Source organism: Ovis aries, chromosome 16, assembly GCF_016772045.2.
Source record: "Ovis aries strain OAR_USU_Benz2616 breed Rambouillet chromosome 16, ARS-UI_Ramb_v3.0, whole genome shotgun sequence".
NCBI lineage: Eukaryota > Metazoa > Chordata > Mammalia > Artiodactyla > Bovidae > Ovis > Ovis aries.
The window spans coordinates 31878513-31892328 of NC_056069.1; positions in this window are offsets into that span (position 1 = coordinate 31878513).

A 13816-nucleotide genomic window follows, 5' to 3' on the forward strand; every position below is an offset into this window, starting at 1 on the left:
CAACATAAGCAAATTTTGATAGGCTCAATTTCAAAAGGAAATTCCCACCACAGCATAGATGCTATTTCCTCATAGATAAGAGTACCAGGCGTGGGGTTAGCAGGACACTGGGAATGGGATCAGGCAAATCTGAGTGAACCTCACTACTTCCAAGGATAAGGATCTCGAGGTCTTGGCTTCCTCTCCTTTGGGACTGTAAATGGAGGGACTACATTTGGGCACAGATTTTTAATCTCTTCCTGAGTCAGGAAGAAATACATAGTTGAGTCTTGGGGCAGTGACAAAGTGGTATAACTGTCCGTCTGGGATGCTGGCTTCCTGTTGTCCTTAAGCTCTTAATAACTCTGTTCTTATGCCATCAAGGTTGGAGACAGACTGGGATCCAAGGCCCCAGGGCCTGGCCTGCGGCCTCCCATTCTTTGGCTGCCTTTTCATTTTGTTGATAGTTTCCCTTACTTTACAAAATCTTTTTAGTTTAATATAGTTCCATTTGTTTAATTTTGCTTTTTTTCTCCTTGACCGAGGAGACAGATCCACAACACATTGCTAAGACTGATGTCAAAGAATATATTGCTAATAGGCTGGAGAAGTGAAGTCACACTCAGTCCTGACGGACTCTTTGCGACCCCATGGACTGTAGCCTACCATGCTCCTCCATCTGTGGGATTCTCCAGGCAAGAATACTGGAGTGGGTTGCCATTTCCTTCTCCAGGAGATCTTCCCAACCCAGGGATCAAACTCGGGTCTCCTGCATTGCAGGCAGATGCTTTACCATCTGAGCCACCAGGGAAGCTCAATAGGCTGGAGGGAGGATTCTAAATGGTGCTAGCCAGCACCGGTGGAGCTTCCCAGAATGGCTGTGGCCAGCGTCTCTAGCCCCAGGGAAGTCCCAGTTGTCTCCTGCCTCTCCAGGATGCTTCAGGATCAGCAAGTGGGTCTGACCCAGGCATCTTGCAAATTACCGCCTCTCATCCAGGACTTGGAGTGTGTGAGGTTTTGTGCGCGCCCTATAAGAGCAGAATCTCTTTCTTTAGCCCTCCAGTTTTCCTGCTGGGAGACTTGTTAGTGCAGAAACCCTGGCTGGGGAGCCCGATGTGGAGTTTGGCCCCCTCACTCCTTGGGGAGGACCTCTATGATTGTAATTATCCTCCCATTTGTGGGTTTGCTGGCCCTGGCATGTGGGTCCTGACATACTTCATCTCCACCCTTTTTATCCATCTTACTGTGGTTCCTTCTATATGCCTTTCATTGTGGAAACTTTTTTCTATTAGCCTTCAGGTTGTGCTCACGGATAGTAGCTCTGTGAGTAGTTACAATTTTAGTGCATCCATGGGAGGAGGTGAGTTCAGGTCTTCCTACTCCATCTTGGCTATCTCCCCCTCCTATGGCCTAAGCTTCTATTTGCTGCCACCCTGTAGGGTCTAAACTGTCTTCTTGGATTCTCTTTATTTTCTTAATGTCTAAAAAATGTCTTTGATGTCTCAGTACATCATGATAAAATATGAGCCACTATAGAAGATTTCCTGAGCATTCAACTTGGTCTTTCTGGTCTTTAAGTCAACCTCATGGGGTCCTGGTGTTGTCCAGCTCCCCAATTAGACTGACTGTGTAAGGAGGATGGGAACCAGGCCTCACTCACTTTTGGGGTGTCCAGGATAAAGCAGGCACTATATGTCCATTAACCTTTATGTCTGATAATTGAATTTTACTGGACAGAATCAGCCCATTAGGAAAAAAGGCATGATCAATTTATATGCTCAGTGGAGGAAAACTGTAATCTGTTTCCATCAGTGTTTCTGAAAAGAAGATTAGAAACTAACTAATCAGCAGCAGCTGATGGCTCAGATGGTAAAGAATCTGCCTGCAATGCAGGAGACCCAGGTTCAGTCCGTGGGTTGGGAAGATCCCTTGGAGAAGGGAATGGCTACCTAGTCCAGTATTCTTGTCTAGAGAGTTCCACAGACAGAGGAACCTGGTGGACTACAATCCATGTGGCCACAAAGTCAAACACAACTGAGTGACTAACATACACACATACAAGAATTAGAAAATAATTTCATGGTATATTTGATTTTAAAAGTCAAAATTATCCTTTCACAGCAAGAGCACACTAAAACTCAGCTACTCTTTTTTTTTGGGGGGGGGCATATATTCTTCACTAAGGGCTTCCCTGGTGGTTCAGCAGTAAAGAATCTGCCTGCAATACAGGAGACTCAGGTTCAATCCCTAGATTGGGAAGATCCCCTGAAGAAGGGAATGGCAACCCACTCCAGTATTCTTGCCTGAAAAATTCCACGGACATGGGAGCCTGGCGGGCTACAGTCCAAGGGGTTGCAAAAGAGTCAGACACGACTCAGCACTAAACAATAATATTCTTCACTAGTGGTAAGTTTCTACCTTAAGAAATAACAATAGATACTTACTGAGCACCTTCCTTGTAGTCACCATTTTGAAAAGCACTTTACCTAGTCACTCTCCGAGGTAGGTACAGACAGTCTGACTTATGCTGGTCTAACACAATTTTTCAACTTTATGATGGTACAAAAACGACACACATCCGTAAGAAACCACACTTTGTATTTTGATCTTTTCCTGGGCTAGTGATATGCCCTATGACACTGTCATGATGGTGGGCAGTGGCGGCCACAGCTCCAAGTCATGGGATCACCAGGGTGAACAACTGATACTCTTACAAGCATCCAGTACACACACAACCATTCTGGTTTTCATTTTCAGTACAGCATTCACTAAACTGCACCAGTTGTTCAACACATTATTATAAACAGGGCTTTGTGTTAGGTGATTTTATTCAACTGTAGGTCTATGTAAGTGTTGACAAGTACAGATTGGCACTTGCCATCTACCTCTACAAGGATTAAATCAAGAGCTGCTGCAGCTGCTGACCTTCAACACCCTCTGAAAGGAGCGTGGGGGAGAGCAGAAATGAGGCACTCTGTACTGAGATAGTGGGGAATTGACAGAATAGGTTTTCAGATGGATATTTTCTAGAGCCAATTTTATCAGCCCAATTTTTGTATCTCGTCCTATCTAGAAAAGCACTAATATTCTTCATGGTGAGGAATTCTCCTCGTGACTAGCGGAAAGCTTCTGCAAAAAAAAAAAAAAAAAAAAAAAAACACATGTGCTTGATTGCATGGACTACCCCTTCACCAAAATTACATATATACTGACCTTCCCCCTACTTCTTTGGAGCAGTTTCTCTGAGCTATCTGAAATACTATCTCCTGAGCCATAGTACTCATTTTGCCCCAGGTAAAACTTCACTTACAACTCTTAATTTATTTTTTTAAGTCTACAGTGTTCTTGAGCACATTTAAGGTAGGCTGGGCTAGGCTATGATATTTGGTAGGTGAGATATATTAAATGTATTAAAAAAATTCTTTTTAGCTGTGCTGGGTTTTCATTGCTGTGTGGGCTTTTCTCTACTTAAGGTGAGCGGGGGCTACTCTCTAGATGCGGTGCCAGGGCTTTTTGTGGTGGTGCTTTCTCTTGTTGCAGGAGGACAGGCTATAGGCATGCAGTCTTCAGTAATTGTGGCACACAGGCTTAGTTGCTCTGAGGCATGTGGGATCTTCCTGGACCAGGAATTAAACCCATGTCCCCTGCATTGCAAAGTGGATTCTTAACCACTGGACCACCAGGGAGGCCCTTAAATGCATTTTTGACTTGCAATATTTTCAACTTACCATGGGTTCATCAGGATGGGACCCCATCATCAGTCTAGGAAGATCTGTGTTCTTACTGCCCTTGCTTTACAAGTAAGAAAACCTAAGGTTTTAGAGATAATATTGATACAATTTAGTAAGTGTTGGGACTCACGTTTGCACCCAGATAGTTTGAATCCCAGAACTCAGGATCTTGTAATTTTGCTCAGTTGCACTTTAAAAAAAAAATCTGTTTACTTTTATAAAGGGATGTTCAAAAGTAGAAAATTAAAATAGGTAGATAAGTAGAGAGAGAGAGGATTAGTGTTTTGCCATCTGCCCGTCTTACCTCTCCTCACTGCCTGAACCAAATACCAGGTTGCTCCTTCTTCCCAGCAGAAGGCTCCTTGGAAGACCTGAATTCCACTCCTGCCCCAGAACTAACTAGGACTGTGAGCTGAACTTTCTGTAAAAAATCAGACAATTTCTGCCTGGAAGAGATGCCAAGAGAAGTAGACACCATAAACATTCTAGAGCAGACTTGCCAAGGTGGTAAAAGTTGTGAATAACTGCCCCTAAATGACCTTTCTTCACCAGGCCCTCTACTGAAGTTTTCCCAACTCTGTTCCAATCCATACTACAGTCTACCCAACTTTGAAAAATACATGTAGGATGGCCCAATTTCCCCCTATTCTGCCCTTTTTGGATTTCTGACACCCTAAGAGGCCTGGAGCAAACTTCATTTTATCTCTTAGCCCAGACACACTTCTTCTTTAGACCTGGAGATGAAGCTAGGTCACAGCCACACTTTTCCTACAGAAAGCAGGCTTGAAATTCTGTGGTAGAGGAAGCAGAGCTTCAGGCATCCTCAGCCTTCTTCCAGGAATGCTTTAGGCAGTAGGCATTGTCTTAGGACCCCAAGTTGGGTGATCCCTTTTAGCCAGAGCCCTGAATTCACCTTGAACTTACTCCACTGTTTGTGTGGGCTGTCTTGGTGGGGTGTTGGAGAAGGAAATGGCAACTCCAGTATCCTTGCCTAGAGAATCCTGGGGACAGAGGAGCCTGGTGGGCTGTTGTCCATGGGGTTGCTCGGAGTCAGACACAACTGAAGCGACTTAGCAGCAGCAGCTTGGTGGGGTGTTGGCATTGATCTTAGGTGACATTGATTTAAAAATGCCAGAATTGATGGAGCTGAGGAGGGAAATCATGCCATTCCATTATGGAATCATTCTTACTATTAATATTGCAATTAATAGTTGCAATTCCTGGGGTTGCTTTCATAGGAAAAACCAAAAGTAGAAAACTAAAAATCAAAATGTTGGTTACATAGTTTAAGGCTTGTCCCCATTATATCTTTATATAAGTGGATAATATTCACTTAAAAATTATCAATCTTTTAGTTATTCTTTTCTTCTGGATCAATTTGCCTAAAGAAAGACAAATCCCTAGATAATTAATCTTTTAAATAGGTTTCTGGAAGCCAATTTACCATATTTACATGTTTCTTTTAATCCTAGTTTACTGAACAGTTTTCATTGATTATTCCTATCAAGATTTTAAAGAATGTTGGGTTTCTCTCTCAACTTTTTTTTGCTGCTGCTTGTAAATTTGAAATAAAAAATTCTTAGAAAAAATATCAAAACTGACCCTTTGAGTGCTAACGTATAGAGAATGAGCTTGATTTTGTAGGCATGTATGTATTACATGCATTTCCACAAGTAAGCATACATATGAGCCAAATATATGAAAATGTCAACGAATAGTGGTGTTAGTACCTGTTGAAATTATAGGTCATTTACTTTCATTTTCCAAAGTGAGTGCATTTTTTTTTGATAATACTAAAAAGGGTTACCACAGGAATTAATATGAATTAAACATAACAAGTAACTTTTGGAAATAGACCTGAAAATTTAAACTCTGCCCCTCACCAGCTGTAGGACTGGGTAAATTAAAGTGATCTAACCTCCCCAACGGAGCTGGTTTTCTCACTTGAAAAAAAGTGGACAGTAAATTTCTTCTTTGTGAGGACTGAATGATGCCACATGTAGGAACTCAGTTCGGTTCAGTTCAGTCAGTCGCTCTGTCGTGTCCGACTCGTTGCGACCCCATGGACTGCAGCACGCCAGGCCTCTCTGTCCATCACCAACTCCTGGAGTTTACCCAAATTCATGTCTGTCGTCCCCTTCTCCTCCGACCTTCAATCCTTTCCAGCGTCAGGGTCTTTTCAAATGAGTCAGCCCTTCGCATCAGGTGGTCAAAGTATTGGAGTTTCAGCTTCAATATCAGTCCTTCCGATGAACACCCAGGACTGATTTCCTTCAGAATAAACTGGTTGGATCTCCTTGCAGTCCAAGGGACTCTCAAGACTCTTCTCCAACACCACAGTTCAAAAGCATCAATTCTTCTGCACTCAGCTTTCTTTATAGTTCAACTCGCATATCCATACATGACCATAGACTTGACTAGACGGACCTTTGTTGACAAAGTAATGTCTCTGCTTTTTAATACGCTCTCTATGTTGGTCATAACTTTCCTTCCAAGGAGTAAGCGTCTTTTAATTCCATGCAACTCAGGCACATTCAGTAAGGACTGTTTCTTTCGCCAGCGAACCGAGCTCTGAATCCAACCCTTCACCTAAGGCTGTGTTGCTATATCCCCGCCTCCCGCCGGCGCCGCAGAAGGGCGGGCCTGGGGTCCGGGCGGGTTCGTGGGGGCTGCAGCAGCCGGGACTAAACCTACGCCTCCTTTCTCTTCGGCATCTCCTTTCGCCTGGGGTGACGGCTTTCCCCGCCGGCCTCGGAAGGATGACCTGTAGTCTCTCCCCCAGGCTCCACGACTTCTCGGTGGGTACAGCGGGGAGGCCGGGATCCACACCTGGTAACTGGGAATTGGATTGCACCCTCCACTCTCCCGGTGTGACGGGAAAGGCGCGCGGGCGCCGGGGCTCGCAGGGCTGGGGTTGGGGGAGCAAGGTGGGCAGCCTAGAATCGGAGGAGAAAGCCTGCGGGTGGTTGGTGGGGAAGCGGGGTCGACGCTAAGAGGACTATAAGGGTCGGAAAAGTTCGTCCTCTCAGAGGGCTCTAGCCAAGAGCAGCTGGGTCCCGAGGCGGGGGCTGGGGGGTCGGGGTGGGCCACGCTCAGGACTGGAGGCGCGCGGGCGGCGGAGCGGGCTTGGTCCTAGCCACCCGGGGGTGCAGCGTCTTCCGCTGGTTTCTAAAGCTCTTTGTCCTTCCCCATTCCCTCGGTTTCCGTTTACAGCCCACTCAGATGCCTGGAGCCGCTGATCTCTCCTCCAGGGGCCCACGGAAGCATCAGCAGCGCCGAAAGAATAGGGGGAGGGTTGCCGCCGCCTGGGGCCTCTGGGGGCGCTGCGCTGGCTCAGGGTGCTGCGGGTACGGTGCTGGGGGGCTGTGGGGTTTCGAGCTATTTCCCAAAAGTCCCCAGGGATTTGCGGCCACCAGAGGCCACCTAGTGGACAGCGAGCGTCGGAGCACCGGTGGCCGGGGGAAGCCGGAGTGCAGAGGCTTCATAAAAAAGCGCAGCGCCTTTTGGGGGCAGTTTTCGGCAGAAAGTAAGCTCTGCGTGATCTTGGAATAGTCACCTTCTTCCTTGGCAACCGTCTGCTTTATGCTCTTCCAGTGAGCGTATTCCTTTCTCGGATCGCCCTCCTTTGCGTTTTCCATCCTCCCTCGAAAAGGATGCCGCGGGAAAGGAACACTGGGATAATTTAACATTCATAAGCTGGCGTCTGGGGAAGGTTCACCTTTGAGCTAGTGAGACTTGAGCTTTCAGGTAAAATTCACAAAATTAAGATTCCTCCCCGCTCCCCTTCCCCCCGCCACCCCCGTCTTTCTTAAAGACGCCCCTCACCCCGCATAAGCTTCCTGTTCCGCAAAACCTTGACGCACCTGTGGCTGGAGTCACTGGAGGTAAGAGTGTATTTAGTTCAGTTCAGTTCAGTCGCTCAGTCGTGCCCGACTCTTTGCGACCACATGAATTGCAGCACGCCAGCCCTCCCTGTCCATCACCAACTCCCGGAGTTCACTCAAACTCAAGTCCATCGAGTCGGTGATGCCATCCAGCCATCTCATCCTCTGTCGTCCCCTTCTCCTCCTGCCCCCAATCCCTCCCAGCATCAGAGCCTTTTCCAATGAGTCAACTCTTAGCATGAGATGGCCAAAGTATTGGAGTTTCAGCTTTAGCATCATTCCTTCCCAAGAACACCCAGGACTGATCTCCTTTAGAATGGACTGGTTGGATCTCCTTGCAGTCCAAGGGACTCTCAAGAGTCTTCTCCAGCACCACAGTTCAAAAGCATCAATTCTTCGGCCCTCAGCTTTCTTCACAGTCCAACTCTCACATCAATATATGACTACTGGAAGAACCATAGCCTTGACTAGAGGGACCTTTGTTGGCAAAGTAATGTCTCTGCTTTTCAATATGCTCTCTAGGTTGGTCATAACTTTCCTTCGAAGGAGTAAGCGCCCTTTAATTTCATGGCGGCAGTCACCATCTGCAGTGATTTTGGAGCCCCCCAAAATAAAGTCTGACACTGTTTCCACTGTTTCCCCATCTATCTGCCATGAAGTGATGGGACCAGATGCTGTGATCTTAGTTTTCTGAATGTTAAGCTTTAAGCCAACTTTTTCACTCTCCTCTTTCACTTTCATCAGTTCAGTTCAGTCGCTCAGTCGTGTCCGACTCTTTGCAACCCCATGAATCACAGCACTCCAGGTCTCCCTGTCCATCACCAACTCCCGGAGTTCACTCAAACTCACGTCCATCAAGTCGGTGATGCCATCCAGCCATCTCATCCTCTGTCGTCCCCTTCTCCTCCTGCCCCCAATCCCTCCCAGCATCAGAGTCCTTTCCAATGAGTCAACTCTTCGCATGAGGTGGCCAAAGTACTGGAGCTTCAGCTTTAGCATCATTCCTTCCAAAGAAATCCCAGGGTTGTTCTCCTTCAGAATGGACTGCTTGGATCTCCTCGCAGTCCAAGGGACTCTCAAGAGTCTTCTGCGACACCACAGTTCAAAAGCATCAATTCTTCGGTGCTCAGCCTTCTTCACAGTCCAACTCTTACATCCATACATGACTAGCGAAAAAACCATAGCCTTGACTAGACGGACCTAAGTCAGTAAAGTAATGTCTCTGCTTTTGAATATGCTGTCTAGGTTGGTCACAACTTTTCTTCCAAGGAGTAAGCGTCTCTTAATTTCATGGCTGCAGTCACCATCTGCAGTGATTTTCATCAAGAGGCTTTTTAGTTCCTCTTCACTTTCTGCCATAAGGGTGGTGTCATCTGTATATCTGAGGTTATTGATATTTCTCCCAGCAATCTTGATTCCAGGTTGTGCTTCTTCCAGCCCAGCGTTTCTCATGATGTACTCTGCATATAAGTTGTGTATAGAGAATTTCAAAAGATGCAGCTGTTAACAGAAGTGAGAGAGAACTAGAGAGTGGGCAAGGGAGAGAACTAGAACTTCCCCTCACCGGGAAGGGAGTGGGTTTAGACTAAAACCCAAAGTTCAGAAGCCCGTTTGTCGCCTGCTTTCCTTTCTCATCCCTGCTTCTGGTCCTTTATCGTGCTTGCAGTTAACAATATTGTTTGTTTGTTTTTTAACTTTTTATTTTGTATTGGAGTATAGCTTATTAACAATGTTGTGATAGTATCAGGTGTACAGCAAAAGGACTCAGCCATACAGCAACACTGTATGTTCATACTGGAAATTTTGCTAAGTGAGATCTTACTTTAAGTGTCTTTGTCTCATGCAAAAAAATAAGGGGGTGAAGGGAAACGTTTGGAGGTGATGTATTTGCAGCACAGACTGTGGTTTTACCAATGCATGCTGCTGTTGCTGCCTAGTCATTTCAGTCGTGTCCGACTCAGTGTGACTCCATGGACTGTAGCCCTGCAGGCTTCTCTGTCCATGAAATTCTCCAGGCAAGAATACTGGAGTGGGTAGCCGTTCTTTTCTCCAGGGAATCTTTCTGACCCAGGGATTGAACCCCCATCTCCTGCATTGCAGACACATTCTTTACCCTTGGAACCCTGAGCGAAGCCCTGTATGTCAGTCATACCTCAATTGAATGTTTCATAAAAGTTAAACCCACTGGTCTAAAAACTCTTTCCATATCAATAGTTTAAAATATACTTCTGTTGACAGAAATGAAGTTTCAGAGACCATATTAAAAAAATTATTTAGAATTCTTGACTCAGGCAGTATCTTTTGGTAGGAGGGCAGTAGGGACTATTTTCTCCACAAGTACTGCATAGCTGTCTTAATCTGTATTAGTGAGTCATGAGCTGTGACACGGTGTTTGGTAGACAGACTAATGGCTTCTAAAGATGTCCATGTCCTGATCTGCAGAGCCTGTGAATATGTTACCTTACATGGCAAAAAGGGACTTTATAGATATGATTATATTAAAGATCTTCCTGGAGAGCCCCATGGACAGAGGAGCCTGGGGGGCTACAGTCCATGGGGCCACAAGAGTCGGGCATGACTTAGAGACTAAACCGCCACCACTGCCTTTATGCCTGTTTGTGCCTCTTTGCTATGCTCTACACTACTTCCTGCTTGTCTAATTTTCCAAGTCTTTTATCTCATCTGAATGTTTAATGTTACCCCCTTTTCCAAATATACAGTTGTCAATCTATGTTTTGCCTTATTCAACTGTTTATGAATAATTTATTCACTGAAAGTAGTGAAGTTTGAAACCTATGCCTTTGGCTTTGTTTTGCTCTATATTAATTAGTGTTTAGGTCAGATAAATCAGGCTTATAATACCTGGGAACGTCACAGTTTGGAAAAGTTGGAAAAAAGTAAATAAACAAGTTGGAAGGAATGACAATACATATTCAATAATCACATGGATCCAAATAAATAACCCCAAAGGGGGATATTACTAAGAAACAGAGCCCTGAATTTAGGCAAAAAATATGCAGAAAGTGTTTGATATTAATATATAATGATGATTTTTTAAAATTTAGTTTCTTAAACAGAAATTTCACAACAAAATTTTCATAGGTTTACTGAAAACTGAAAATTATACATTTTGTAAGCAATAATTAGGTAAAGGTTAGTACTGAGATTAAGAGAAGAAATAATCTTATTTCACTTCATACTGCTCAAATTAAATTAAACATAGTATATTAATTCATATTCACATTTCAATGGACAGAGATGGAAACATTTGATGTCCAAAAGGTAAAATGTAAATGGTTAGGTGTACAGAAAATATTCTCAGTTCAGTTCAGTTCAGTTCAGTTGCTCAGTTGTATTTGACTCTTTGTGACCCCATGAATCGCAGCACGCCAGGCCTCCCTGTCCATCACCAACTCCCGGAGTTCACTCAGACTCATGTCCATCGAGTCAGTGATGCCATCCAGCCATCTCATCCTCTGTCGTCCCCCTTTCCTCCTGCCCTCAATCCCTCCCAGCATCAGAGTCTTTTCCAATGAGTCGACTCTTCGCATGAGGTGGCCAAAGTACTGGACTTTCAGCTTCAGCATCATTCCCTCCAAAGAAATCCCAGGGCTGATCTCTTTCACAATGGACTGGTTGGATCTCCTTGCAGTCCAAGGGACTCTCAAGAGTCTTCTCCAGTACCACAGTTCAAAATCATCAATTGTTTGGCACTCAGCTTTCTTCACAGTCCAACTCTCACATCTATACATGACCACAGGAAAAACCATAGCCTTGACTAGACGGACCTTTGTTGGCAAAATAATGTCTCCGCTTTTCAATAGGCTATCTAGATTGGTCATAACTTTTCTTCCAAGGAGTAAGCGTCTTTTAATTTCATGGCAGCAATCACCATCTGCAGTGATTGAATCGATGTGAGAATATTCAATCTGTAGAGATTAATGTACACATAACTTTAATGCAAATATGTAGTTTTATTGCAAAGATATAGCTTTATTGGACATATATATATCTTTATAGGAACAATCTTAAGGCAAATAATTATATTAAAACTATATGGAATACATGACAAATGGAACTGTGGCACCAGAAAACAGAAATGTGGTCATTTTTTGCTAATGTGAGATACAATTTATACTTTTGGTGGGAAAATGCTCACATTCTCTTTAAATGTTGTAATATTAGTCCTAAAGTGGAAACATTGCATGTATCCACCTACCACCTTTAAGTCTCAAAATAGTCCTTGGGATATTTTAGTTATAAAATAAATATTATTTTCCTCAGATTTGTTACTAAAGCAATGTAGTAATTATTGGCCATGGGATTTCAAATTTTGCAAACAATAGATCAGTCTGATGATGAGCATGGCAAACATTCTGAGCTAATAGATGGGGTTCAAAACATTCAATCTCCTGAAATTGTCTCATCATTTAAACCTTGCATTGTAAAAAATAAAATTTTAAAATATAATTTATTAAAAAAAGAAAAAAAGATCTTGAGGATGAAAGATCACCCTGGATTATCCGGTAGGCCCAATGTAATCACAGTTTGATGCTTGCTGCTGGCCGTGAACTGATGAGTGCAGGTGAGTTTGAGAAACTGGAAAAAACAGATTCTCCCCTGGAGCTTTCGGGAAAAACACAGCCCTGTCGACACCTTAATTTAAGACTTCTGACCTCTAGCACTGTAAGATGATAAATTCATGTTGTTTTAAGCCATGAAGTTTGTGGCATTTTTTTTCACAGAAGCATTTGGAAACTAATTTACCCGAGTCTCTTCTTGATGTGCTCTTCTCTCACAGTTGCGTATCAACCATACCCTTGGCTTTTTTCAAATTTTCAGTAACTTCAGTGCTTTCATACTCTCACTTTTAACATCCCCGCCTCTGACCATCTCCTTCTGTTTTTTTAACTCATTGTCTCAATTACTATATCTGGATTCCTACAGTTTTGACCCCACAAGAGCCCTTAATTTTTAAACTTTACACCTTTTCATTTTTCCATCTCATGTCTTCTCTTTACCCAACTTAAATTTCTTGTTTAATTATTATTTTAAAGACTTATCTTTGGCTGCACAGGGTCTTCACTGTGTTAAGTGGGCGTTCTCTAGCTGAGGCAGGTGGGGGTGCTCTTCATTGTGGGGTGTCAGGGTGGCTTCTCTTGCTGCAGAGCGCAGGCACTAGGGCTTGCAGCTTTCAGCTGTTGCAGCTCGAAGGCTCCGTAGTTGGTGTGCTCAGGCATAGTTGCTCCAAGGCATGCGGAATCTTCCTGGACCAGGGAATGAACCCATGTCCCTTGTATTTACAGATGCAGTCTTATCCACTGTGCCAGCAGAGAAGTCCTGTGTTTAATGATCATATCTGCACTCTTGCATAAGGCTTCCACATCTTTGCCATCTTGTTATACTTGGTGAAAGAAACCACAACCCCCTTTAAGTTCATCTCTAATGCCTGCACTTGCCAGCCAAAAAGGCCTAAAGAAAACTATAACACCATGCTCACTGACCTACTTTTAAATTCATAATGAACAACTGTAAGTCCTTATCAGACTTAAATTGAAGAAAGTAGGGAAAACCACTAGACCATTCAGGTATGACCTAAATCAAATTCCTTATGATGATACAGTGGAAGTGAGAAATAGATTTAAGGGACTAGATCTGCTAGATAGAGTGCCTGATGAATTATGGACGGAGGTTTGTGACATGGTACAGGAGACAGGGATCAAGACCATCCCCATGGAAAAGAAATGCAAAAAAGCAAAATGGCTGTCTGGGGAGGCCTTACAAATAGCTGTGAAAAGAAGAGAAGCAAAAAGCAAAGGAGAAAAGGAAAGATATAAGCATCTGAATGCAGAGTTCCAAAGAATAGCAAGGAGAGATAAGAAAGCCTTCCTCAGCAATCAATGCAAAGAAATAGAGGAAAACAACAGAATGGGAAAGACTAGAGATCTCTTCAAGAAAATTAGAGATACCAAGGGGATATTTCATGCAAAGATGGGCCCAATAAAGGACAGAAATGGTATGGACCTAACAGAAGCAGAAGATATTAAGAAGAGGTGGCAAGAATACACAGAAGAACTGTACAAAAAAGATCTTCATGACCCAGATAATCACGATGGTGTGATCACTCACTTAGAGCCAGACATCCTGGAATGTGAAGTCAAGTGGGCCTTAGAAGGCATCACTATGAACAAAGCTAGTGGAGGTGATGGCATTCCAGTTGAG